Source organism: Hylobates moloch, unplaced genomic scaffold, assembly GCF_009828535.3.
Source record: "Hylobates moloch isolate HMO894 unplaced genomic scaffold, HMol_V3 SCAFFOLD_8, whole genome shotgun sequence".
Lineage (NCBI taxonomy): Eukaryota > Metazoa > Chordata > Mammalia > Primates > Hylobatidae > Hylobates > Hylobates moloch.
The window spans coordinates 32,407,539-32,433,965 of record NW_026652283.1 but is presented as its reverse complement, the minus strand read 5'-3'; the positions used below and the strand labels follow the sequence as shown (position 1 = coordinate 32,433,965).

The 26,427-nt window shown below is 47.2% G+C and overlaps 1 protein-coding gene and 1 non-coding gene across 3 annotated transcripts in view; one reads left to right on the top strand and one right to left on the bottom strand.

Annotated features, from left to right (window-relative positions):
• Positions 1-9,454, bottom strand: part of SINHCAF (SIN3-HDAC complex associated factor) — an 80,629-nt gene extending 71,175 nt beyond the window's left edge. The window contains exon 1 of one of the 2 annotated variants that reach the window (XM_058442909.1): positions 9,436-9,454. The gene's annotated coding sequence lies outside the window, so the exon portion shown is untranslated. The remainder of the gene's footprint in view (positions 1-9,435) is intronic. The other variant, XM_058442910.1, reaches the window with a different exon arrangement.
• Positions 9,455-16,913: 7,459 nt separating this feature from the next.
• LOC116473951 (U6 spliceosomal RNA) lies at positions 16,914-17,016 on the top strand. The gene has a single exon (XR_004249513.1). It is a non-coding gene; the product is annotated as a U6 spliceosomal RNA (small nuclear RNA).
• The last annotated feature ends 9,411 nt before the right edge of the window (positions 17,017-26,427 follow it).

Sequence of the window (26,427 nt, the reverse complement as noted above, 5' to 3'; positions counted from 1 at the left end):
TTACCCTTCTCCCTGTGACATCCTTCATTACTTCTCAACTCAGCTCATGGCACCACCAACTCCCAGAAGCACAAGCCAGTAACCTGGAAGCCATCCTCGATAGCTCTCTCTCTGTCACCTACCACACCCACACCGTGTCTGGTGTCATCGGTTCTATCTCCAACATGTCTCAAATCCATACTTCTCTGCCATCACCTGGTCCAAACTAGCATCTTCTCTCCCCTAACCTATCGCCTATAACCTCCTAACTGGTCTCTCTTCTCTTTTGTCCTTCTTCCATTAATTCTCTTTTGTAAAGGTAATTTAGAGCAAGAATTAAAATTCTTCAGTAGCTTTCCATTGCACTAGGGTAGAATCTAGAATCCTTCCTCAGGCCGTTGCCTGTCTCTCGAGGCTCTTTTCAAGCCGTTCTTTTCCTTCCCTAACTATGCTTCAGCCACACTTCTTCATTTATAGTCAAGCTCTTTCTGACCACAGGGCCTTTGCATACACTGTTTCCTTTGCCTGGAATTCTCTTCCCTCCTCTTGCCTTGCCTTGCCATTCTCCGTCCCCATACATTAGTTGCCTGGCTAACTTCTACTCCCCTTCAGGCCTCCATATTCTCCCCTCAGGGAAGCCTTTCTTAACCTTCCAATCTAAAATAGGTCCAGCTGGGTCTGGTGGCTCATGCCTGTAAACCCAGCACTTTGGAAGGCTGAGGTGGGAGGATCACTTGAGGCCAGGAGTTCCAGATCAGCCTGGGTTACATAGGAAGACCCCATCTCTATAAAAAATAAAATACATCCCTCCTTGTCTTTCTTTCTCATAACTTTTCATTCATGATGTTTACTACAGTTTGCAATTATAATTGTAGATTCATTGATATATTTAATTTGTTCAGTATCTTTTTTCCCCATAGACTGAAAGTTCCCTGGGAGCACAAATCACTTGTCTTTTGTGTACTGCAGTATGCCCACCCACACTTACCAAAGTTCCTGAGACATAGTAGGCCTTTAATAATTGTTGAATGAATAAATTAATGTCCTTCTGATAGGCATACTTGATGGTGAAACTAGACATCAAAGCCTGATGCCAGTAAATATTTAAGTCAGTTATATAGTTTGGCTGTGTCCCCACCCAAATCTCATCTTGAACTGTGGTTCCCATAATCCCTACATGTCATGGGAAGGACCCAGAGGGAGGTGATTGAATCATGGGGGCAGTGACCCCCATGCTGTTCTCATGATAGTGAGTGGATTATTTTCCCTGGCTTTGCTCAGCACTTCTCCTTGCTGCCGCCATGTGAAGAAGGACACCTTTGTTTCCCCTTCTGTCATGACTGTAAGTTTCCTGAGGCCTCCGAAGCCATACTGGAACTGAGTTAATTATACTTCTTTCCTTTATAAATTACACAGTCTTGGGTACGTCTTTATTACCAACATGAGAATGGACTAATATAGTCAGCTTGTTTAGATCCCTCTGGCTGGGATTCTAGGCTCACCAACCAGCTTTTTGATAATTTGCCTTTTCTTTTATTTTCTTTCTTTCTTTTTTTTTTTTTTTTGAGACAGAGTCTCACTCTGTATCAGGCTGGAGTGCAGTGGCGTGATCTCAGCTCACTGCAACCTCTGCCTCCCGGGTTCTAGAGATTCTCCTGCCTCAGCCTCCAGAGTAGCTGGGACTACAGGCGCGCACCACCATGCCCAGCAAATTTTTGTATTTTTAGTAGAGACGGGGTTTCACCATGTTGGCCAGGACGGTCTTGATCTCTTGACCTCATAATCTGTCCACCTTGGCCTCCCAAAGTGCTGGGATTACAGGCATGAGCCACCACACCAGCTGATAATTTGCCTTTTCATTTTGAATTTAAATAGCCTCAGGTCCCACAGAGGCTGTAATTGAGCTTTAACATGCAAATTCCTGATATGTTGGCTGTCCTAGAGAGCCACACGCCTCAGCTCCTGAGGATCCCCAACTACTTCTCAGGGTCCACTTCTGCACCCAGCCCCCTGCTCCTCTGGAAAGATGTTGTATGTCCCCAGGGGCTCTCCTCGGGCTTTCCCAAGTGATAAAGCCCTCAAGGATCCACTTAATGCTGTGTCCCTTTCATCCTCATTATGCTACAGGTTTCTCCTAGGATGCTTTTTGTTCCAAAAACTCAGTTCAAACTAGTTGACCACAAAGGAGACCTGGTTAATTCTCATAACCCTGGATGCGCCAGGGCCAAACCTTAAGGAAAGCTGCAATCGAGAACCTCTAAGCTATCCGGCTCTTGCCCTCTGCCTCTCGTCTCAGCTCCTCTCCTCCTGTTGGCTTCATCTTCTTTTTTCAGACAACTTCTCTCCATGTTGTATTTGGGGACGTAGCTGCTGCAGTTCCAAGGTTTTGAGCCCAAGTCCCACATCCCAGACAGGAAAGAGCCTTCCTCCTCCAGGTCTATTTAGAAAAATCTGAGGGGCCGGGCGCGGTGGCTCACGCTTGTAATCCCAGCACTTTGGGAGGCCGAGGCGGGCAGATCACGAGGTCAGGAGATCGAGACCACGGTGAAACCCCGTCTCTATTAAGAATACAAAAAGTTAGCCGGGCGTGGTGGCGGGCGCCTGTAGTCCCAGCTACTCGGAGAGGCTGAGGCAGGAGAATGGGGTGAACCCGGGAGGCGGAGCTTGCAGTGAGCCGAGATCGCACCACTGCACTCCAGCCTGGGCGACAGAGTGAGACTCCGTCTCAAAAAAAAAAAAAAAAGAAAAATCTGAGGGAAGGTCATTAATTGACCAGTCACATGCCCAGCTTGAGTTACCTCTCAGTCCTGTGTGGCCAAAGGGGTGGACTCACAGGTTTGCAATGGTGAGGAAGAGTTTCCCGTAGGAAGGGAGGAGGGAGGTGCAGTACCAGATGTGAGGCAGTTAGCAGATGCCCACTACACTATCGTTCATGCAGAAATAATGAGATTGCCTTTATAGGTTGAATTGTGTCCCCCAAAAAGATATGTTTAGGCCATGTGTGGTGGCTCACACCTGTAATCCCAGCACTTTGGGATGCCAAGGCAGGAACATCACTTGAGCCTAGGAGTTCAAGACCAGCCTAGGCAACATGGTAAGACCCCCGTCTCTACAAAAAATTTAAAAATTAGCTGAGTGTAGTGGCAGGAGCCCGTGGTCCCAGCTACTCAGGAGGCTAAGGAGGGAGGATCGCGCACTCAGAAGGTCGAGACGGCAGTGAGCCATGATTTTACCACTGCACTGTAGCCTGGGTAATAGAGTGAGACCCTGACTCAAAAAAAAAAAAAAAAAAAAGATACGTTAACTTTGCTGCTAATTAGTTTAAGATTCTGAATTTGCAAAGGCAAAGACCAGCCTTCCTGGGTCTGTCTGGAGGTGTCTAACAGAAAGCTGGATGACTAGATGACATCTGTCTCCATGATATCAGCTTGTTCCTTTCCATGGATAAAATGGATTCAGGGGCCGGGCGAGGTGGCTTATGCCCGTAATCCCAGCTACTCAGGAGGCTAAGGCACAAGAATTGCTTGAACCCGGGAGGCAGAGGTTTCGGTGAGCTGAGATGGTACCATTGTACTCCAGCCTGGGAGACGGAGCGAGACATTGTCTCAAAAATAAAAAAAAATAAAAAATAAAACAGGCTGGGCACGGTGGCTCACACCTGTAATCCCGGCACTTTGGGAGGCCGAGGCAGATCGTGAGGTCAGGAGTTCAAGACCAGCCTGGCCAACATGGCAAAACCCTGTCTCTACTAAAAATACAAAAATTAGCTGGACGTGGTGGCGGGCGCCCGTAATCCCAGCTACTCGGGAGGCTGAGGCAGGAGAATTGCCTGAACCTGGGAGGCGGAGGTTGCGGTGAGCCGAGATAGTGCCATTGCACTCCAGCCTGGTGACAGAGCGAGACTGTCTCAAAAAATAAAATAAAATAAAATAAAATGGATTCAGGTGATAACACTCTTTCCTGCCTGTGGACCCTGTCCCTCTATCCTAAGAGGGGTCCTCTGATTGAGGATTAGGACTAAACATGGCTGTTTCCCACTTTATCCCTCATGGCTGCTGTAATTTTTATTTTATCTTTATTTTTCTCCTACAGAAAGTAAAATATTCCCAATAGATTAACTCTACGATTACGTAGTTGTTGCTTCAAATGCCCAAGAATACTTGTCCTTGGGTATAATTTTTTTGTACCCCTAAGTAGTTATGAGTGTCTGTTTGTGTGCATGGATGCTTTGCTTCAAATGAGTTGCTTTTACAATGTGATAACCTTGTGCCATATGTTGGGCAAATATCTTGGCCATAATTCACAGGCAACTGACACATTAATAGATTCTCTGCCCGTTTTCATTGTGGAGATTCTGTGTTAGTGGCCTTTGTCTTCTATGGAACTGACAGAGGGGCAGGATTAGCTCACTGACGCTCGGAACACAAGTGACGAGGGATTTCATGAAAACAAAGCCAAACAAACGAGGCAGCTTCCATGGGCACCTGGCTGAATAAATTAAACTTGATTGAATCCTCTATCATAATGACGACAGAAAAGGAGGTAAAATATGCCTTCCCCTAATGAGTTTCTTTACAGTCATTTACTATTTAAAACTTGCTATTCCAGGAAAGCAGCAATCGCATAAGACTGCTTTGACTGGGTCTTGAAGGCTCTGTAAAATCTGTGGGCTCACAGAAGGATTTTGCATACTTCCTGCAAGCATAGTTGCTGGACAATGTTGCTTCAAAGCCAAGCTAGCAAGGGAACCCTACACTCTCTTCCTCTTGGCCTGCTCTAAGTTCTGAGTGGTCACATGAAGATGGCCTCAAAGTAGAAGAAACTAAATGTGCCAAGCAGGGAAAAGTCTGAATCGAAGTAACAGTCTAAAAAGGGCTATAAAAATAGGAACAATGTAGATGCAGCTTTTACATGAAAGAAGAAGAAACAGCACCAAGATTTACTACTAAGCTTGGCACAGAGAAACACTGCCGGCCAGGTGCGGTGGTTCACACCTGTAATCACAACACTTTGGGAGGTCGAAGCAGGAGGATCATTTGAGGCCAGGAGTTCGAGACCAGCCTGGGAAATATAATGAGACTGGCCTATCACTACTTAAAATATAAACATTTAGCTGGGGATGGTGGTGTGCTCCTGTAGTCCCAGCTACGGGGGAGGCTGAGGCAGGAGGATCACTTGAACCCCAGAAGTCAAGGCTTCAGTGAGCTAAGATCAGGCTACTGCACTCCATCCTGGGTGACAGAGCGAGATCTCCGTCTCTAAGGAAAAATTAGAAACTGCTGTCATTGAATTTAACATTATCTATGGGTCTTTAGTTTGCCATGAATCGTCATCAACAGTCAACGTGAGGTACCCAAATACAAAAGTACAAAGGAAAAAATACTTTTCACTTTGTATAACTGAACGCACACAGCATTACAAAAGTGCCCTTTGAGGGCCGGGCGCAGTGGCTCATGCCTATAATCCCAGCATTTTGGGAGGCTGAGGTGGGCAAACCACGAAGTCAGGAGTTCAAGACCAGCCTGGCCAGCGTGGTGAAACCCCGTCTCTACTAAAAATACAAAAATTAGCCGGGCATGGTGGTGCGCACCTGTAGTCCCAGCTACTCGGGAGGCTGAGGCAGGATAATCGCTTGAACCCGGGAGGCGGAGGTTGCAGTGAGCCGAAATCGCACCACTGCACTCCAGCATGGGCGACAGAGTGAGACCCCATCTCAACAACAAAAAAAAAGAGTGCCCTTTGGAAAGGTGAATGTCTACATAGTGTGAGTTTAATGGAGTCACATGTGTCTAAATAGAAAGTCCCCTCAACCTGTCATTGCACTATCTTGCCACTGTGAACATCCACCAATAGTCTCCCATTTGAAATATACAAAGGCCGCAATGTAGGCCCCAGAAAAATAGGGTTAAAATATACTGGGATTCAAATGTTGCCGAGGAGTCAAATGGGTAATTGAGGTTAGCGTTGACCCATTAGTACATGTTAAGCAGAGAATTAGCTATTCACCTTGGTGTAGAATTGATGTTTGATTTCTTTGTGGGATCGGAGGGCCCACCCCTAACAGGAAGTGACCAAGGGTCATCTAGAGTAGAATAAACAAAGCATGTGAAACAGCATGAGAGGCACACACAGAGGCGGCGTGTGTAGTGAGAACACTTACTGAACACATTACAGAAAATTATTATTATTGCCGCTTCCTAAGCTGTAAACTTTTCCAATAAATTAACTAAGTTTTATAAGCCTCAGTGTCCTCATCTGTAAAACTAGGGTCACCATAGCACTGTCTTGAGATTGTTGTGGAAGCTAAATACAAAATATATTGCTGAGCTATTTTGCCATTGAAAGTAATGGCAAAATCCACACTTACTTTTGGACCAACCTAAATATATAAACATGAACATACGAGACCTGGAATGCACTTTAAAACGTGTACTGCCAAAGCTGGGCACGGTGGCGCGTGCCTGTAGTCCCAGCTGCTTGAAAGGCTGAGGTGGGAGGATCGCAGGAACCCAGGAGTTCTGGGCTGCAGTGAACCGTGACTGCGATTGTGAGTAGCCTTCACTACGGCCGGGCAACATAGCAGGATTCTGCCTCTAAAGAATAATAAACATAAAATTAACTTCCTATCCACTCTCTTTCAGGACAAGCCATAACTGTGAAGGTAAACAAGTTAAGGAGGACAACTGAGTGCCTAAGGAAGGTTCTGGAGTGTGGACAAAGGTGGAGATGGCTACTTTAACTGATTAATAAAAGCCTTCTAGGCCAGGCGCGGTGGCTCATGCCTGTAATCCCAGCACTTTGGGAGGCTGAGGCAGGCGGATCACCTGAGGTCAGGAGTTCAAGACCAGCCTGACCAACATGGAGAAACCCCGTCTCTACTAAAAAAACAAAATTAGCTGGGTATGGTGGCGCATGCCTGTAATCCCAGCTACTAGAGAGGCTGAGGCAGGAGAATCACTTTAACCTGGGAGGTGGAGGGTTGTGGTGCGCTGAGATCACGCCATTGCACTCCAGCCTAGGCAACAAGAGCGAAACTCCGTCTCAAAAAATAAATAAAATAAAATAAAATAAAATAAAATAAAATAAAATAAAAGCCTTCTTCATGTCACTATTATAAACAGTACAAAACCTCAGCTGAGACTTTTGGCAAACTTTTTTTTTTTTTTTTTTCTGAGACGGAGTCTCCCTCCGTCACCCAGGACTGAGACTGGCCCAATCTTGGCTCACTGCAACCTCCATCTTCCAGGTTCAAGTGATTTTCCTACCTCAGCCTCCCGAGTAGCTGGGATTACAGGCGCACGTCACCATACCCAGCTAATTTTTGTATTTTTAGTAGAGATGGGGTTTTGCCATGTTGGCCAGGCTGGTCTTGAACTCCTGATCTCAGGTGATCTGCCCACCTCGGCCTCCCGAAGTGCTGGGATTACGGGCATGAACCACTGTGCCCAGCCTTGGCAAACTTTTGTAAAGGGTCAGATAGTAAATATTTTAAGCTTTGCAGTAAATATTTTTACTCACTATTGCAAATACTCACGCCAGCCATTGTAGCAAAATAAAAAGCATTTCATAGGCAACATATAATATATAATATATAATGCATGAGCATGGCAGTGCTCCAATAAAACTTTTTTTTTTGGAGACAGGGTCTTGCTCTGTCTCCCAGGCTGGAGTGCAGTTGTGTGATCACGGCTCACTGCAGCCTTGACCTCCTGGGCCCAAGCAATTCTCCTGCCTCAGGTCCCAGAATAGCTGGGACTACAGGCTGCGCCAGCACACCCCACTAAATTTTGTATTTTTAGTAGAGGCGGGGTTTAGCCATTTGCCCAGGCTGGTCCGGAGCTCCTGGGTTCAAGCAATCCACCCATCTCAGCCTCTCAAAGTGCTGGGATTGTAGTCGTGAAGCACCACGCAAAGCCATTTTTTTTTTTTCTTTTGAGATGGGATCTTGCTCTGTTTCTCCTGCTGGAATGCAGTGGCACAATCATGGCTCACTGTAGCCTCGACATCCCAGGCTCAAGTAATTCACTTCAGCCTCCAGAGTAGCTGGGACAACAGGTGTGCCCACTAAGCCTGGCTAATTTTATTTTTGTAGAGATGGGGTCTCACTATGTTGCCAAGGCTGGACTTGAACTCTTGGGCTCAGGTAATTCTCCTGCCTGGGCCTCCTGAAGTGCTGGGATTACAGGTGTGAGCCACTGCAGCCCGCCTCCAATAAAACTTAATAAATACTAACAGTTACTTCCCCAAGCATTGAAAACTCTTCTACAACATGAGTTTTAATGATGGCCTAACAGTCCATATAGATTTTCATGATTTATTTAACAAAGTCTTTAATGTTGGACATTTAGTTTCTCTTTATTTGCTTACCTTAACGGGTGCTCATAATTATTTTGTAACAATTTTTAAATTTTTTTTGGACAGAATCTCGCTCTGTCACCCAGGCTGGAGTGCAGTGGCGAGATCTCAGCTCACTGGAACCTCTGCCTCCCAGGTACAAGCGATTCTCCTGCCTCAGCCTCCTGAACAGCTGGGACTACAGGTGCCTGCCACCACGCCCAGCTAATTTTTGTATTTTTAGGAGAGATGGGGTTTCACCATATTGGCCAGGCTGGTCTTGAACTCCTGACCTTGTGATCTGCCCGCCTCGGCCACCCAAAGTGCTGAGATTACAGGTGTAAGCCACCACGCCCAGCCTATAGAAATTATTTTTAAAGTGGGGATGAGAAAAAAAAAGAAAAAATAAAGTGGGGATAAGAAAAAGAAAAATTGCTCATAGGCCATTTACTCAGAGATTATAACTGCCCTCCTCATTATTATATATGCTCTTCAGGCTTATGATTACCTTTATTATTTATTTATTTATTTATTTATTTATTTATATTTTTTAGACAGAGTCTTGCTCTGTCATTACCAATGCTGGAGTGCAGCTCACTGCAACCTCCACCTCCTGGGTTCAAGTGATTCTCCTGCCTTCACCTCCCGAATAGCTGACATTATAGGCATGTGCCACAACACCTAGCTAATTTTTGGTTTTGTGGGGTTTTTTTGTTTTTTTTTTTGACGGAGTCTTGCTCTGTCGCCCAGGCTGTAGTGCAGCGGCACGATCTTGGCTCACTACAACCTCCACCTCTGGGGTTCAAGCAATTCTCCTGCCTCAGCTTCCTGAATAGCTGGGATTACAGGCGTGTGTCACCACGCACGGCTAGTTTTTGTATTTTTAGTAGAGACGGGGTTTGACCATGTTGGTCAGGCTGGTCTCGAACTCCTGACCTCGTGATCTGCCCGCCTCGGCCTCCCAAAGTGCTGGGATTACAGGCATAAGCCACCATGCCTGGCCTAATTTTTGTATTTTTAGTAGAGACAGGCTTTGCCATGTTGGCCAGGCTGTATTATCACCTTTAAATAAAGCTGGGGTTACATTGTACATCCTATATTGTAACCTGAATTTTCACTTACCACAGTAATGAAGGTCTTCTCGCCTTCTGAGGTCCTAAACTTAGAATTGCTGGTCTCTGACTTCCATTACTCTAGTTGAACTTCTGTCTTCCCACTGTCTCACATCTATTCCCATAAGGGAGACCGCACTGACCATCTGCTCCTCTTGGCATTATATTTCTTACTATAAAACTACCAATTGGCACCTGGCTTGCACGTCTGTCTCTTAGGAGTTTGGTTACTGTTAGCTCTGTGAGCCTGAGTGATCACCTCAACTATCCTAGCAAAATAGGAGAGTTGGGGCCCTCCAAAGCTGAGAATTTGGGCATTATGACCTAAATAAAGCAACACAATACTGTCTGAGCAACTAGTCAAACCCAACCAGCCTCCTTCTCTGACAACTTTATTTTGCTTTCTTTAAGTGCCATACCAATTATTATAAGTGATGACTAGTATTTATCATTTTAAATGGCAAACAACTCTAAATAGCTTGGTGGAGGGCAAGTTCAGACATGGTCCTGGAGACTAGCTGAGAGTAGAAGCCCCTCTGCAGTGTTCTTTGAAGTGCTGATTTTAGCTTTATAAAATGCTAAATTGCCTCTCCCACTGTCAAAATAGCCTTTTGTGGTTCTTCCATTCTCCGCCTCCCCAGTAGTGGGATAGGCCTGTCATGCCTGGTAATTTTTTTTTTTTTTTTTGTTTTTTATGTTAGCCAGGATGGTCTTGATCTCCTGACCTCGTGATCCACCCACCTCGGCCTCCCAAAGTGCTGGAATTACAAGTGCGAGCCACTGCGCCCAGCCCAAAATAGCCTTTTATACCTCTTCCTGTTTATGTTATTAAGAAGTTAGTTTGTAGACTTCAGAACTGAATTTTGATCTGCTCTTGATTACACCTTGGTTTACAGAACTATGGTAGTTTTTCACATTGTTGAGAAAAAGTTGAACTATTGTAATAATGGATTTTCTGTGTGTATAGAAACTCCTACAATTAATTTTTTTTTTTTTTTGAGACAGATTCTTGCTTTGTTGCCCAGACTGGAGTGATCTCGGCTCACTGCAACCTCCACCTCCCGGATTCAAGCAATTTTCCTGCTTCAGCCTCCCAAGTAGCTGGAATTACAGGCGCCCGCCACCACGCTAATTTTTGTAGTTTTTAGTAGAGATGGGGTTTCACCATGTTGCCCAAGGCTGGTCTCCAACTCCTGACGGCAAGTGATCTACCCTCCTCGGCCTCCCAAAGGGTTGGGATTACAGGTGTGAGCCACTGCACCCAACCTTGATTTAAATTTCTAAAAATCTCAACATAATGTGTTTGGCTCCTATTCTTATTATGCTTAGAGTTAGGCACTAGCACATACTAGACCTAAACTTGACTGATTTGAAAAGACCACTGAAATCCATGATTTGCTACTGATCCTCTGTGTCTGCTGTGGACAATATAAAGAAACGTGGATGCACTTAATTTATGAAGACAAGCGTTTGTTGATCTGGAAGTTGAATGATAAATGTGAATCCAATGACGCCATACCCCTGCGGATGATGGCAGGCTGGATGTAGCATGTTAGCCGTCATATTCTGTGTGCTCCCTATGATGTGGGCACTTCCCTTCCATCGTGGCGAGGCCAAAGCAAAGGCACAGAGACCTGAACACAAACATGAAAAACACTTTACCACCTGGGAGTCAGGGGCAGGTTCAGGCACATCCATTCCTCTGGCATTTGAGCAGCTGTTTTCCACAGCATTAACTCAGCACAGCAGGGTAAGTCAGATTAAAAACCAATAAAAGACTGAATGTGGCCCTTTATCAGCTAGACCTCAAAATCTTCTGTGCTTTATATGCGTATTTCCAATAAAAAAGTACAAGGATTGTTAAAAGTCCTTTTATTTTTATTTATTTATTTATTTATTTTTAGAACCAGGGTCTCACTCTGTTGCCCAGGCTGGAGTTCAGTGGTGCAATCATAGCTCAGTGCAGCCTCCAACTCCTGAGCTCAAGTGATCCTCCCACTTCAGCCTCCAGAGAAGCTGGGACTACAGGTGCATGCTACCATGCCAGGCTAATGCTTTTGGTTTTTTAAGAGTTTTGTTGAGTCAGGGTCTTGCTATGTTGCCCAGGCTGGTCTCAAACTCCTAGCTTCAAGCAGTCCTCATGCCTCAGCCTCCCAAAGGGTTGGTATTACAGGCATGAACCACTGTGCCTGGCCTTAAAGTCCTTTTGAAACACAAGACAAGAAACATGTGGCCGCGCATGGTGGCTCACGCCTGTAATCCCAGCACTTTGGGAGGCCAAGGCAGGCGGATCACCTGAGGTCAGGAGTTTGAGACCAGCCTGGTCAACATGGTGAGACCCTATCTCTACTAAAAATACAAAAATTGCCGGGTGTGGTGGCTCATGCCTGTAATCCCAGCACTTTGGGAGGCCAAGGCAGGTGGATCACGAGGTCAGGAGTTCAAGACCAGCCTGGCCAAGATGGTGAAACCCCATCTCTACTAAAAATACAAAAAATTAGCTGGGCGTGGTGGCATGTGCCTGTAGTCCCAGCTACTCAGGAGGCTGAGGCAGAGAATTTCTTAAAACCCAGGAGGTGGAGTTTGCAGTGAGCCGAGATCTCGACACTGCAGTCCAGCCTGGGCAACAGAGCAAGACTCTGTCTCAAAAAATAATAATAATAAAAATACAAAAATTAGCTGGGCATAGTGGCACGTGCCTGCAATCCCAGCTACTCAGGAGGCTGGGGCAGGTGAATCGCTTGAATCCGGGAGGCGGAGGTTGCAGTGAGCCAAGATCGTGCCATTTCACTCCAGCCTGGGCAACAGAGCGAAACTCAGTCTCAAAAAAAAAAAAAAAAAAAAGGAAACATTTATTGAACACCTAGTACATTCCATGCACTGTAGTGTGTGTGGTTTTATTTAATTTCATCTCCGCACAACCCTGGGAAACGGTCTATTAGCAGACGCAGAGGATAAGGCACAGGACGATCAGGTAACACACCCAGGGCCAAATACCATAAGTGGCAGAATTAAATTAAAGCCACCTTCCAAGCCATGTCCCTCCCATCATCATAATACTGCATGTCTACAGCACAGTTGATGGGCATAACCCTTCTTAGCAACAGCAAGCAGCTGAGCAGAAAGTAATTGCAGGAGGCAGAGCCAAGAGGAAAACTGCTGAGAGTGCTGACAGTAGGTGGAGAGAACAGAAGCACACACCATAGGGTGCAATCTTAGTGAGCTTTGTTTTCCTTCAATAGAGGTGAGTTCAGACCCAGGCCTGTCTCTCAAACACTCATTCCCCCTGCTTCGGCACCATAGACTTGAAGGGTTGGACTCAGGAGTGGGGGAGGACACGGGGGAAGTTGCTTTCCTGGTGGTGAGGACCCCGGCCACCGTGGTAGCGTACAGCAAGTACAGGGTAACAGAAGGGCCAGCAGGAGGACACAGTGCAATGGTGTACCGAGGGACAGGAGAGTGAATGAGAGCCACAGTACAGAGCTCCACCTGTTTCCAGGCAAGTGCCTGGGGGGCTCCCGGAAGCCAAAGGCAGTGCCCAGAGGTGGTGTGAAGAGGCCTTCCTCAGACCTCAGGGTTTCGGCAGGGAGAGTGAGTGACCTGTGTGCTGGCTGTCCAGACACTGAAAGCAGCAAGAGACGCTTGCGCTCCATTTTTAGTTTTTCTGGTTTGTTTTGTTTTGTTTTTTGCAGGCACTCGGTGGTTAGCTGGAAATAAAGATGGAGGAACTGGGCAGCTCAAAGGCAGAGACAGCTTCCCCCACCCCCACGTCCCCTCCCCTTTCATTCAGAAAAGCCACAGAAGCGTGGCCCCAGGGTGTGTGTGAAAGGAGGGAGGAGTGACTCCGCCTAGCTCCTCTGGATAGAGGGAGGCTGTAGGCTGGTGTCCTGCGTGCACACCTGCATGTGCCTGTGTGTGTGTGTGCTTGCGTGTGTGTGTGCTTGCCAGGTGCTCAAGGGTCAGGGGAAGCTGGCTGAGAAGACTGAGGAGATGGAGGGAGGTGGAGGGAAGTGTAATAGAAGGAGGTGGAGGAAGGTGGCTGCCATAGAGCTTTGGCTCTGGCTGGCCTGAGTCTCTTCCTGAAGTTGCAGCTGCACTTTGGGGCCAGGCGCTGTTGACACTGTGGGTATAAACGTGTGGCCAGCAGCCGAATAGAGACTCAGAGTCTTGAGAAAGAAAGTGGTGACTTCCCCCTCTTCCTTCCTTCTTTCCTGTACAGAGTCTGCCATCTGGGGGCAGAGATGTGGGCAAGCCCTCATTATAATACTAGCAGTGAAGGGCTGGGCATGACAGGTGGAAACACCATTGACTAGAACTCAGAGCATGGAATTTGGTATGGTGGCAGGCAGGGGTCCAGAGGTAGTATTTGTTATCTATTGCTGTGTAACAAATTAGCTTAAGGTATAGCAGCTTAAGAGAAGAAATGTCTATTATCTCACAATTTCTTTGGGTCAGAAATTGTGGTGTGGTTTAGCTGAATGCTTTCTGGCTGAAGGTGTTTCAGGAGGTTACAGTCATACCACCAGCTGGGGCTGCCAACTCATCTGAAGCCTCAACATTGGGGGACTGGAGTCCAAGCTCCCTCACGTGGTCACCAGCAGGATTCAGTTCCTCGAAGGCTGTCATTTAGAGGCCTCCCTCTGTCCCTCCTTACAGGTCCTTCTCACAGGGCACTTCATGACATGGCAGCTGACTTTCTGGAGACCATCCAAGTGAGAAAGAGCCCTTAGAAAGAAGTGACAGTCGGCCGGGCGCGGTGGCTCACGCCTGTAATCCCAGCACTTTGGGAGGCCGAGGCGGGTGGATCACAAGGTCAGGAGATCGAGACCATCCTGGCTAACATGGTGAAACCCTGTCTCTACTAAAAATACAAAAAATTAGCCGGGCGTGATGGCGGGCGCCTGTAGTCCCAGCTACGCGGGAGGCTGAGGCAGGAGAATGGCGTGAACCCGGGAGGCAGAGCTTGCAGTGAGCCAAGATCGTGCCACTGCACTCCAGCCTGGGTGACAGAGGAAGACTCCATCTCAAAAAAAAAAAAAAGAAAGAAGTGACAGTCTTTATATAACCTAATCTCAGAAGTGACATCTCATCCCTTCAGCAAGGTTCTATTATTCAAAATTGCATCTGTAAATCCAGCTCACTCAAAGGAAAGGGATTACTAGGAGGTAGGGGTCACTGGGGGCCATTCTAGAGGCTCCCTGTCACAGCATCCAAGCTGAGACCTACAGAATGACAGGAGTTCACCAGGCAGGGAGGCAGGAGGGAGTTGGGGGACGGCAAGTGCAGTACACCGCAGCTATAACTCAGTATGGCTGCACAGAGAGCACTGCCTGAGGGTGAGCAGTGCCGTGGAGGGGCCAGCAGGGCCCAGAACTTGTACCATCTTTTAACCCAGGTTTGCAAGGGTGGACTTTATCGTGCAAGCATGAAGATCCTAAAGCTGGAGTCTAACAGTGAAGATTTGGCTTTAGAAAGATTACACTGCTGGCCCAGCTCGGTGGCTCACCCCTGTAATCCCAGCACTTTGGGAGGCTGAGGTGGGCGGATCATGAGGTCACGAGATCAAGACCATCCTGGCTAATACGGTGAAACCCCGTCTCTACTAAAAATACAAAAAATTAGCTGGGCATGGTGGTGGGTGCTTGTAATCCCAGCTATGCAGGAGGCTGAGGCAAGAGAATCGCTTGAACCCGGGAGGTGGAGGAGGTTGCAGTGAGCCGAGATGGCACCGCTGCACTCCAGCCTGGGTGACAGAGTGAGACTGTATCTGAAAGAAAGGGAAGGAAAGAAAAAGAAAAAAAAGAAAAGAAGGAAGGTTATCACTGCTGCGGGGAGAATGGATTGAAGAGAGTAAAAGAGCAGAGGAAGGCCAGCTGGCGGGTGCGGCAGGTGGGGGGATTGAACTGAGGTGCTGGAGAAGCCGAATGGCTGGCGGCAGCGCTGCTGCAGAGCTGGCGTCCCTGGGTGTAGGAACTGACTGCTTATGTCTGTCTTCCTCCTCTGGAACATAAGCTCAATGAGGACAGGGGTTCTTGTTTGTAGTCTCTGGTATTCCCAGTGTTTAGGACAGTGGTGCTAGATGAATGACTAGGACACCCGCAGGTTTCTGGCTTGAGTAACTGGGAGGAGCTATTCTCTAAGCTGTGAGGCACAGAGGGCAAACATGGACAGGAACTTAATATTTGAGAAATACTGAGTTTGAGGTGCTTTGTAGGCCATCTGAGAATAAATGCTTAGTAGGCAGTTGATATGCGGGGATCTGGAAAGCCTCTCAAAGAAATGGTGAGAGATGGAGACTTGAGAATCCAAGCACCCAGACGCCAGTGATGGGAGTAGTTAACATAGCCCTGGGACCCTTTCCCAGAGTTTCTAGGACACCTTACGCAGCAACAGTGCTTGCTTTGAAAGATAGTAAAGGAAGAAAGTCTTGCCAATTGTCATTCACAAAAGAAAGTCAAAAATATGTTGCCAGAGCGGAGAGGAGAAAGCCAGGAATCACAGGAAGCCAGAAGAGAGCTTCAGGTACTGAGAACAGCACAGTAGGTTAGGTAAGGACTGGAAAGGAGGCTAGTGAGTTGAAGCCCACTGTGGGTGGGGAGGAAGGAGAAAAGGGAAGTTTTCCAGAATGCAAAGCATTACTTAATATTTATTTTATTTATTTTTTTGAGATGGAGTCTCGCTTTGTTGCCCAGGGTGGAGTGCAGTGGCACGATCTCCGCTCACTGCAACCTCTGCCTCCCAGGTTCAAGTGATTCTCCTGCCTCAGCCTCCAGAGTAGCTGGGATTACAGGCGCCCACCAACATGCCTGGCTAATTTTTGTATTTTTAGTAAAGATGGGGTTTCACCGTATTAGCCAGGCTGGTCTTAAACTCCTGACCTTGTGATCCACCTGCCTCAGCCTCCCAAAGTGCTGGGATTACAGGCTTGAGCCACCATACCCGGCCTATTTTATATTATATTTATTTTATTTTTCGTTCTGTTGCTCAGGCCGAAGTGCAGTGGTACAATCATGGCTCACTACAGCCTCCACCTCCTGATTCTCAAGCAATCCTCCCACCCCAGCGTCCCAGAGTGCTGAGATTACAGGTGTGAGCCACCACACCTGGCCTCCATTACTTAAAAATGTTTTAAATTAAAGGCTGGATGCAGTGGCTCACGCCTCTAATCCCAGCACTTTGGGAGGCCGAGGCAGGAGGATCACCTGCAGTCAGGAGTTTGAGAGCAGCCTGGCCAGCATGGTGAAACCCTGTCTCTACTAAAAATACAAAAATTAGCTGGGTGTGGTGGTGGGTGCCTATAAACCCAGCTACTTGGGAGGCTGAGGCTGGAGAATCGTTTGAACCTGGGAGACAGAGGTTGCAATGAGCGGAGATCATGCCATTGCACTCCAGCCTGGGCAGCAGAGTGAAACTCCGCCTCAAAAAAAAAAAAAAAAAATTAAAACTGTCACTTCCAAACACCATTAAAAAACAAAGTGCCTGCTTCGGCCGTACATATACTAAAATTGGAACATTGGAACGGTAACAGAGAAGATTAGCATGGCTCCTGCACAAAGATGACACGCAAATTCATCAAGCATTCCTTTTTTTTTTTTTTTTTTTTCTGGAGACAGTGTTTTACTCCTATCACCAAGGCTGGAGTACAGTGGCGTGATCTCAGCTCACTGTAACCTCCACCTCCCGGGCTCAATGGATTCTTCTGCCTCAGCCTCTGGAGTAGCTGGGACTATAGGCATGCACCACTGCGCCCGGCTAATTTTTGTGTTTTTGGTAGAGACGGGATTTCACTCTGTTACCCAGACTGGTTTCGAACTCCTGAGCTCAAGCAATCCACGATCCACCTGCCTCAGTCTCCTAAAGTGCTGGAATTACAGGCGCGAGCCACTGTGCTCAGTCTCATGTTTTTTTATATTCATTTTGAAAAAAACAAACATACAAAATATAGATAAGCATTTAGATCACAAGTTCCCCAAATTGGTCTTTGTAGCAGCAATTTAGGAATCACCTGGGTGGTTTTTAAAAATACATATTCTGCCGGCACGGTGGCTCACTGTGGGAGGCCGAGGCGGGCGGATCATGAGGTCAGGAGATGGAGACCATCCTGGCCAACACGGTGAAACCCCGTCTCTACTAAAAATACAAAAAAATTAGCCGGCCGTGGTGGCAGGAGCCTGTAATCCCAGCTACTCGGGAGACTGAGGCAGGAGAATGACGTGAACCCAGGAGGCAGAGCTTGCAGTGAGCCAAGATCGCGCCACTGCACTCCAGCCTGGGCGACGGAGTGAGACTCCGTCTCCAAAAAACAAAACAAAACAAAACAAAACAAAAAAAACAGATTCTGGGTTTGCCCCAGTTCCATAAAATTAACCTCTCAAGGGTGAAGCAGGATAAACAATTTTTTAATGTGCCAAGTGACTTTGAAGTGTGACAGTCCTTTTAAACATTTTATTTGGAGTTTTCTGCTTTTATTATTTTTAATTGACACATAATAATTGCATATATTTATGTGGTACCATGTGAGATTTTGATATAGGCATACAATGTGTAATGATATAATCAGGGTAATTAACATATCCATCACCTCAAAGGGTTTTGACATCACTCATTTAAACCTCTAAGAAATACTTTTCGGCTGGGCGCAGTGGCTCACGCCTGTAATCCCAGCACTTTGGGAGGCCGAGGCGGGTGGATCAGCTGAGGTCAGGAGTTCGAAACCAGCCTGACCAACATGGAGAAACCCTATCTCTACTAAAAATACAAAATTAGCTGGGCATGGTGGCACATGCCTGTAATCCCAGCTACTCGGAAGGCTGAGGCAGGAGAATCACTTGAACCCGGGAGGCAGAGGTTGCGGTGAGCCGAGATTGCGCCAATGCACTCCAGCCTGGGCAACAAGTGCAAAACTCCGTCTCAAAAAAAAAGAGAAATACTCATTTTTCTTTGACTTTAAGCCCTTTTAGAATAAATAAAGCAGTACAAAATATTCATAGATTACTAAACTGTTAGAAGCCAATTGTTAAATTTAAGACTTTAATAGGGAACTTAAAGCAATCAAGAAAATAAACTCTCTACAAAGTTTTAAAAAACAACTATAAAATACATCCTGTAGGGCGGGTACAGTGGCTCAATCCCAGCACTTTGGGAGACCGAGGCGGGCGGATCACCTGAGGTCAGGAGTTCGAGACCAGCTTGACCAATATGGAGAAACCCCTTCTCTACTAAAAATACAAAATTAGCCAGGTGTAGTGGCACATGCCTGTAATCCCAGCTACTCGGGAGGCTGAGGCAGGAGAATCACTTGAACCCAGGAGGTGGAGGTTGCGGTGAGCTGAGATTGCACCACTGCACTCCAGCCTGGGCAACAAGAGCGAAACTCTGTCTCAAAAAAAAAAAAAAAAAAAAAAAAAAATCCTGTAGGTTTGTTATCAAGAAAATGCTGATGACTATAATTAGGACTATAAATTTAGTTGAGAATGAGAGCTAGATTAGTAAATAAAATTGTCTGTAAACATTTGTAAATCAGTCATCCTCCTGGGTTCAATTTGTAAAAGAACCCAGTGCTTAAGTGAAAAGCAGGGACAGCTCCCGGCTCTGGATGGGGGAGGAGTCTTCCTTGTTTCATAGTCAAGGAAAGCTCCCAGCTGACCACCACCCTCTTCTCTTGGAAAACACCACAGCTACCTTCTTGCCATTCCTAGAGCGATTTTCCAGCCTGAGCTGTATGACTGCTTCCGTTTCCTCACCACTCTTGTTTGTCCCTGGCAGTTCACTTTGATTCTCAAAAGTCCATTAAAAACCCCTTCCGGGTCCTCGGGGATCCCTGGCCATGTAAGCTCTGCCACCAACAGCAGCCTTTCTAGTACGAAGCCTCTAGAGCTTTCCACAGCCTCTGGCTCAGTCTCTCCCTCTCCAGGCTGGCCACAGGCCCCCAGAGACCTATCTGCCATCTCTTGGAAACATCTTTCTAAATTCCCCACTCCCCATCCTGCCTTTCCACGACTTTGAGTTGCAATAGTTTGCCCAGTTCCCCTTTTCCTTGTAGTCTTTAAAGGTCAGTCCACAGGTTTTTCGTTTGTTTGTAAGATTTACTCTCTATCAGGAAATGAAAATAAACATAGGGAAGCTGATAAGTCACAGCTCCCCACCCCCAGCCGTTGTTCCGGGGAAGCCTCTCTAGCAAGGCTCAGATGTTTCCGTCTTTTTTTTTTTTTTTTTTTTTGACGGGGTCTCGCTCTGCTCCCCCGGCCGGGGGGCAGAGGCGCGCTTCTTCGGCTCACTGCAAGCTCCGCCTCCCGGGTTCACGCCATTCTCCTGCCTCAGCCTCTCCCAGTAGCTGGGACTACAGGCGCCCGCCACCACGCCCGGCTAATTTTTTGTATTTTTAGTAGAGACGGGGTTTCACCGTGGTCTCGATCTCCTGACCTCGTGATCCGCCCGCCTCGGCCTCCCAAAGTGCTGGGATTACAGGCGTGAGCCACCGCGCCCGGCTAGATGTTTCCGTCTTAAGGTTAAATCACACCAAACAATAGACGCCCTTTGGTTTCACCTCAGTGGGCGGGATGTGCCTCGTTTCGTGGATCTCCTGCCACACACAGGATTTCTCTGGACTCCTTAGAGTGTTTCTTCAAAACTAGTTCAATCTCGATCTAATTAGTCCCCAAGGAGATGCAAACCAAACAAGATACGATTTTTGTTTTATCAAGAGGGCACAAAAATAAAAAATAAAAATTAAGCCTGATAATAGCCTGTTTGGGCTAGCTTTCTGGGAAGCGGACTCATTTTTATAGTGCTGGAGGGGTTCGGAATCAAGAGTCTTAAATATGTGCATCCCCTTCAATCCAGTAATCCCACTTCTAGGAAAATATCCTGAGGAAATAATCAAGATGTGCAGTCAATAATTTATGAACAAAAGATACTCACTGCAGAGCCATAATTGAGAAGAACTGGAAGGGACTTACATGCCTCCCAGGTGGGTCTTGGCTCTGCAAATCCTCATCTGACTCTGTGATGGAATGGGGTGCATCCGGTCATGCAGTCATCCGTGCGACAAGTAGTTATTCAGTACCTATTCTGCGTTAGGTAAACAATGCAGAGTATTGTTAACTTGGCTGGGTAAACAGGTAAGTTCTCAGCCCCTCTGGAAAATCCATGATCTCCTAAAGTAAAGCAATTTAACATTGTTCACATTATTTGTGTGTGTGTGTGAGGGGGCGCTTTATCACCCTCCACCTCTCATCCTCCCGACCACAAGCAGTTGCCAAATTCAAGTAATTTTTCCTTCAATGCCTCTCCCGTGTGACCTCTCCTTTTCTTTCAAAAGCAAATCCTCGGTCTGGGAGGTAACCCGATCACCGCGGAAAGAACGCCGACATGGAAATCTTCGGATTGGTTTCTCATTCCAGGAAGTTGCGCTACTTTGGGCAAATCACGTCACCTCTGGGGCTGCTTCTAATCAGAATAAAGAAAGGGCTGGACCAATCTTTCAGATCCTTTGAATCCAATCATTTTTGGCCTTATGACGGAACCGTCTGTGGATGAGGGCATCTGAATACTAGTTAAAGGGGACAGTGAAGCCCTTGAAGATCTGGGGCATTTTTCCTGGACACCAAAACGGCAAAGGGCTGTCTAGAGTGAAAGTGTAAGACAGACAGGCCCTGTTCCAGGAGGCTCCCTGCACTCTGCTCTTCTCCCCGAGCCGACCCCAAACTCACAACCAGCTTTAGCAAGCAGGCCCATCATCCTTCCAGGTGCTATGTAATATTAAGAAGCAGCAGCTAACAATTATTGGTGCTACTAGGGGCAGGAGATTTGCGGTTCCCTCGCTTTCACACAAAAGTATGAGGTCTGTTTTATTATTCCCATTCTAAAGGCAAAATGGAAGCTCACGGAGATTACAGAACTTATGGGAAGTGACAAGGCTATTTGCCACCTTTATACTGGCCGGTCTTCCTCTTACAGAAGCACAGGTCATTTTGGTAGTATGGGTTTGTTGATTACCAACTGGGAGACAGAGGTGAGGTAAATCACAAGCATGTAGGTTAGCAGAGCTGCAGAAGTTTACAGATAAATGATCTTAGAATCTCCTGCAGCCCCATTCTTTCATTTGGTAACCGGCCTCCTCCCTGCCCTCATCCCCGTAGTGCCCTTCCCCCATTAGGGTGAAAGGTCAGCTCTAAAAATGCAGTCAGGAAGGAACAATGAGAGTCCTCTCCCTGCCTGGGAGAAATGCAATTTACATCTCAGATGAGCTCAGATTGGTGAAGCCTCGTTTGGACTCTGATCCTTGCAGTAAGGATCTGCTCTGGGAATCTCCTGTGACCTGTTGAGGTTTGCTGCTCCAAAGGAGTAAGGAGTCTTTGACATTAATGTCCATTTAACTCAGAGATCTAAAAAGGCAGGTTAGTGTTAGAGTTCTAGGGGCACCCCAAAATTGTACCTAAGAGTGTGTGTGTGCGTGCATACGTGTGTTTTCCTGGGGATGGTGTAGCTTTCCTTAGATTGTCAAAGGAATTTATAGCTGCCCAAACGTTAAAAACTTGTGTAACAGGTGAGTGTGATAAAGGAGGAACAGTGGTGCAGATCCTGTGGGAGGGGAGAATGACTTAACAAACCCAGAGGTGGGGGTGGGAGGGAAATAATTCGGGTGAGACTGCACTCAGAGGTAGGATTCTTTTTTCTTTTTTGTAGATAACATTTTTTGTTTTCTTACTGTGTGCCCAGCACTGTTAACTAAATATACAAGGCCAGGCTCAGTGGCTCACGCCTGTAATCCCAGCACTTTGGGAAGCCAAGGTGGGTGGGTCACTTGAGGTCAGGAGTTCGAGACCAGCCTGGTCAATATAGTGAAACCCCTATTTCTACTAAAAATAGAAAAATTAACCAGGTGGCTCGTGCCTGTAGTCCCAGCTGCTCGGGAGGCTGAGACAGGAGGATCTCTTGAACCCCGGAGGAGGATGTTACAGTGAGCTGATATTGCACCACTGCACTCCAGCCTGGGCAACTGAGAAGACTCTGCCTCAAAAAAAAAATAAATAAATAAAGATAAATACATAAACTAAAATCTAAGAGAATTAGGTAATTCTCTCTCTCTTTTTTTTTTTTGACAGAGTCTTGCTCTTGTTGCCCAGGCTGGAGTGCAGTGGCGTGATCTTGGCTCACCGCAACCTCTGCCTTCCGGGTTCAAGTGATTCTCCTGCCTCAGCCTCCCAAGTAGCTGGAATTACAGGTGCGCACCACTAGGCCCGGCTAATTTTTGTATTTTTTTAGTAGAGACGGGGTTACACCATGTTGGCCGGGCTGGTCTTGAACTCCTGACCTCAGGTGATCCACCTGCCTTGGCCTCCCAAAGTTCTGGGATTACAGAAGTGAGCCACTGCGCCCGGCCTAATTTTTTTTTTTTTTTTTTTAAGAGATGGGAGTCTTGCTCTGTTGCCAGGCTGGAGTGCAGTGGCACGATCTTGGCTGACTGCAAGCTCCACCTCCTGGGTTTAAGTGATTCTTCTGCCTCAGCCTCTCAAGTAGCTGGAATTACAGGTGCACACCACTAGGCCCGGCTAATTTTTGTATCTTTTTGGTACAGATGGGGTTACACCATGTTGGCTAGGCTGGTTCCTTTAACTCCTGACCTCAGGTGATCCACCTGCCTTGGCCTCCCAAAGTTCTGGGATGACAGGAGTGAGCCACCGCGCCCAGCCTAATTTTTTTTTTTTTTAAGAGACGGAGTCTCGCTCTGTTGCCAGGCTGGAGTGCAGTGGCACGATCTCAGCTCACTGCAAGCTCCACCTCCTGGGTTTAAGTAATTCTCCTGCCTCAGCCTCCCACGTAGCTGGGACTACTGGCTCGCACCACCACGCCCAGCTAATTTGTATTTTCAGTAAAGATGGAGTTTCACCATGTTGGCCAGGATGGTCTCCATCTCTTGACCTCGTGATCTGCCCGCCTCAGCCTCCCAAAGTGCTGGGATTACAGACGTGAGCCACTGTGCCTGGCCTAAATTTTAAACTATTTGTAGAGACAGGGTCTCGCTATGTTGCTCAGAATGTTCTCAAACTCCTGAGCTCAAGCAATCCTCCTGCCTTGGCCTCCTGAATTGCTGGGATTAAAGGCATGACCCACCGTGTCCAGCCTTTTGTGGGCTTTTTGACATCCTTTTATGTTTTTCTTTGGTGAACTGCCTATTCAAATCATTTGCGCCGCCCCGCCCCCCTTTTTTTTTTTTTTAAGACGGAGTCTTGCTCTGTCCCCCAGGCTGGAGTGCAGTGATGCGATCTCAGCTCACTGCAGGCTCCGCCTCCCGGGTTCACGCCATTCTCCTGCCTCAGCCTCCCGAGTAGCTGGGACTACAGGCGCCCATCACCACGCCTGGTTAATTTTTTTTTTTTTTTTTTTTTTTGTATTTTTAGTAGAGACGGAGTTTCACTGTGTTAGCCAGGATGGTCTTGATCTGCTGACCTCGTGATCCACCCGTCTCGGCCTCCCAAAGTGCTGGGATTACAGGCGTGAGTGAGCCACTGTGCCCAGTCATTTGCCCTTTTTTTGTTGTTGGGCTGTTTATCTTATTATTGCATTTTCAGGGCTCATTATATACTCTGGATACAAGCCCTTTGCCAGATATGTGTGTTGCTAATATTCTCTACCAGTCTGTGGCTTATCTTTGCATTCTCCTAAATTTCTGTCAGAGAGCAGACATTCTGGCAGAAGAGTACTTAGTCCTGGGCCTGGCAGATTTATTTCTTTCAGGACCCAAGGCCTCTGCTGCAAACATGTTCCACCAGATCCTTGGTCAGAATAAGAAGCATATGAGCTTGATCATTGTTATGGTCACAACTTTTGTATCCCCTCAAACTTCGTAGGTTGAAACCTAATCTCCAGTGTGACAGTATTAAGAGTTGGGGTCGGCCAGGCGCGGTGGCTCACGCTTGTAATCCCAGCACTTTGGGAGGCCGAGGCGGGCGGATCACGAGGTCAGGAGATCGACACCACGGTGAAACCCCGTCTCTACTAAAAAATACAAAAAATTAGCCGGGCATGGTGGCGGGCACCTGTAGTCCCAGCTACTAGGAGAGGCTGAGGCAGGAGAATGGCATGAACCCGGGAGGCGGAGCCTGCAGTGAGCCGAGATCGCACCACTGCACTCCAGCCTGGGTGACAGAGCGAAACTCCATCTCAAAAAAAAAAAAAAAAAAGACTTGGGGTCATTTGAGAGGTGATGAATGGGCTTCTCGCCCTTATAAAAGAGGGTCAAAAGAGATTGTTTACCCCTTCCACCATGTGAGTGCACAGCTGTAAGGCACTGTCTGTGAGGAATAGGCTCTCACCAGATACTAGCACCTTGCTCTTGGACTTCCCAGCCTCCACAATTATAAGACATAAATGTCTGTTTTTTTGGTTTTTTTTGTTTTTTTTTGAGACAGAGTTTCACTCTTGTTGCCCAGGCTAGAGTGCAATGGCACAATCTCGGCTCACGGCAACCTCCGCCTCCTGGGTTCAAGCAATTTTCCAGTCTCAGCCTCCCGCGTAGCTGGGATTACAGCCACCCGTCACCAAGCCCAACTAATTTTTGTATTTTTAGTAGAGATGGGGTTTCATCATATTGGTCAGGCTGGTCTCAAACTCCTGACTTCATGTGATCCGCCCACCTCAGCCTCCCAAAGTGCTGGGATTACAGGCGTGAGCCACCACACCCGACCTGTTGTTTATTCTTTATAAGTCATCCTGCATATGGTATTTTTTTTCTTTTCTTTTTTTGAGACAGGGTCTTGCTCTGTCACCCAGGCTGGAGTACAGTGGCATGATCATGGCTCATTGCAGCTTCAACCTCCTGAGTTCAAACAATGCTCCCACCTCAGCTTTCCAAGTATCTGGGACAACAGGTGCGTGACACCATGCCTGGCCAATTTTTTGATTATTTGTAGAAATGGGGTCTCCCTATGTTGCCCAGGCTGGTATTTTCTTATAGAAGCCTGAATGAACAAAGACACGGTCCATCTTTTTCTTTTTTTTTTGTTTTTTGTTTTTTGTGAGACAGAGTCTTTTTTTTTTGAGACAGAGTCTCGCTCTGTTGCCCAGGCTGGAGTGCAGTGGCGCAATCTCGACTCACTGCAAGCTCCGCCTCCCGGGTTCACGCCATTCTCCTGCCTCAGCCTCTCCGAGTAGCTGGGACTATAGGCGCCCGCCACCATGGCCGGCTAATTTTTTTTGTATTTTTAGTAGAGATGGGGTTTCACTGTGGTCTCGATCTCCTGACCTCGTGATCCGCCTGCCTCGGCCTCCCAAAGTGCTGGGATTACAAGAGTGAGCCACCGCGCCCGGCCCGTGAGACAGTCTTGCTCTGTCACCCAGGCTGGAGTGCAGTGGTGTAGTCTCTGCTCACTGCAACCTCCGCCTCCTGGGTTCAAGCGATTCTCCTGCCTCAGCAACCCGAGTGGCTGGGATTACAGGCACGTGCCACCACACACGGCCCCTCTCTGTTTTTTTAGTAGTTTTTTTCTTTTTGTAGAAAGAGAGAGAGACAGAGTTTTGCTGTGTTGCTCAGGCTGATCTCAAACTCCTGGCCTCAAGTGATCCTCCCACCTTGGCCTCCCAAAAGATATAATCCCATGCCTGGAATTACATGCATGAAACACCATGCCTGGCCATTCTTAATTTTATGACGTCCTCACACTTGTAATCTCAGCACTTTGGGAGGCCAAGGCAGGTGGATCAACTGAGGTCAGGAGTTCGAGACCAGCCTTGCCAACATGGTGAAACTCCGTCTCTACTAAAAATAACAAAAATTAGCTGGGTGTAGTGGCTAGTGCCTGTAATCCCAGCTACTCGGGTGGCTGAGGCACAAGAATCACTTAAACTGGGAGGCGGAGGTTGCAGTGAGCTGAGATCACGCCACTGCACTCTAGCCTGGGAGACAGAGCCAGGCTTTGTCTCAAAAAAAAAAAGTATTGTGAAGTCCACTTTATCAAGTTTTTATTTTACGTACTGCATTTTCTTGTTGTATCAAAGAAAT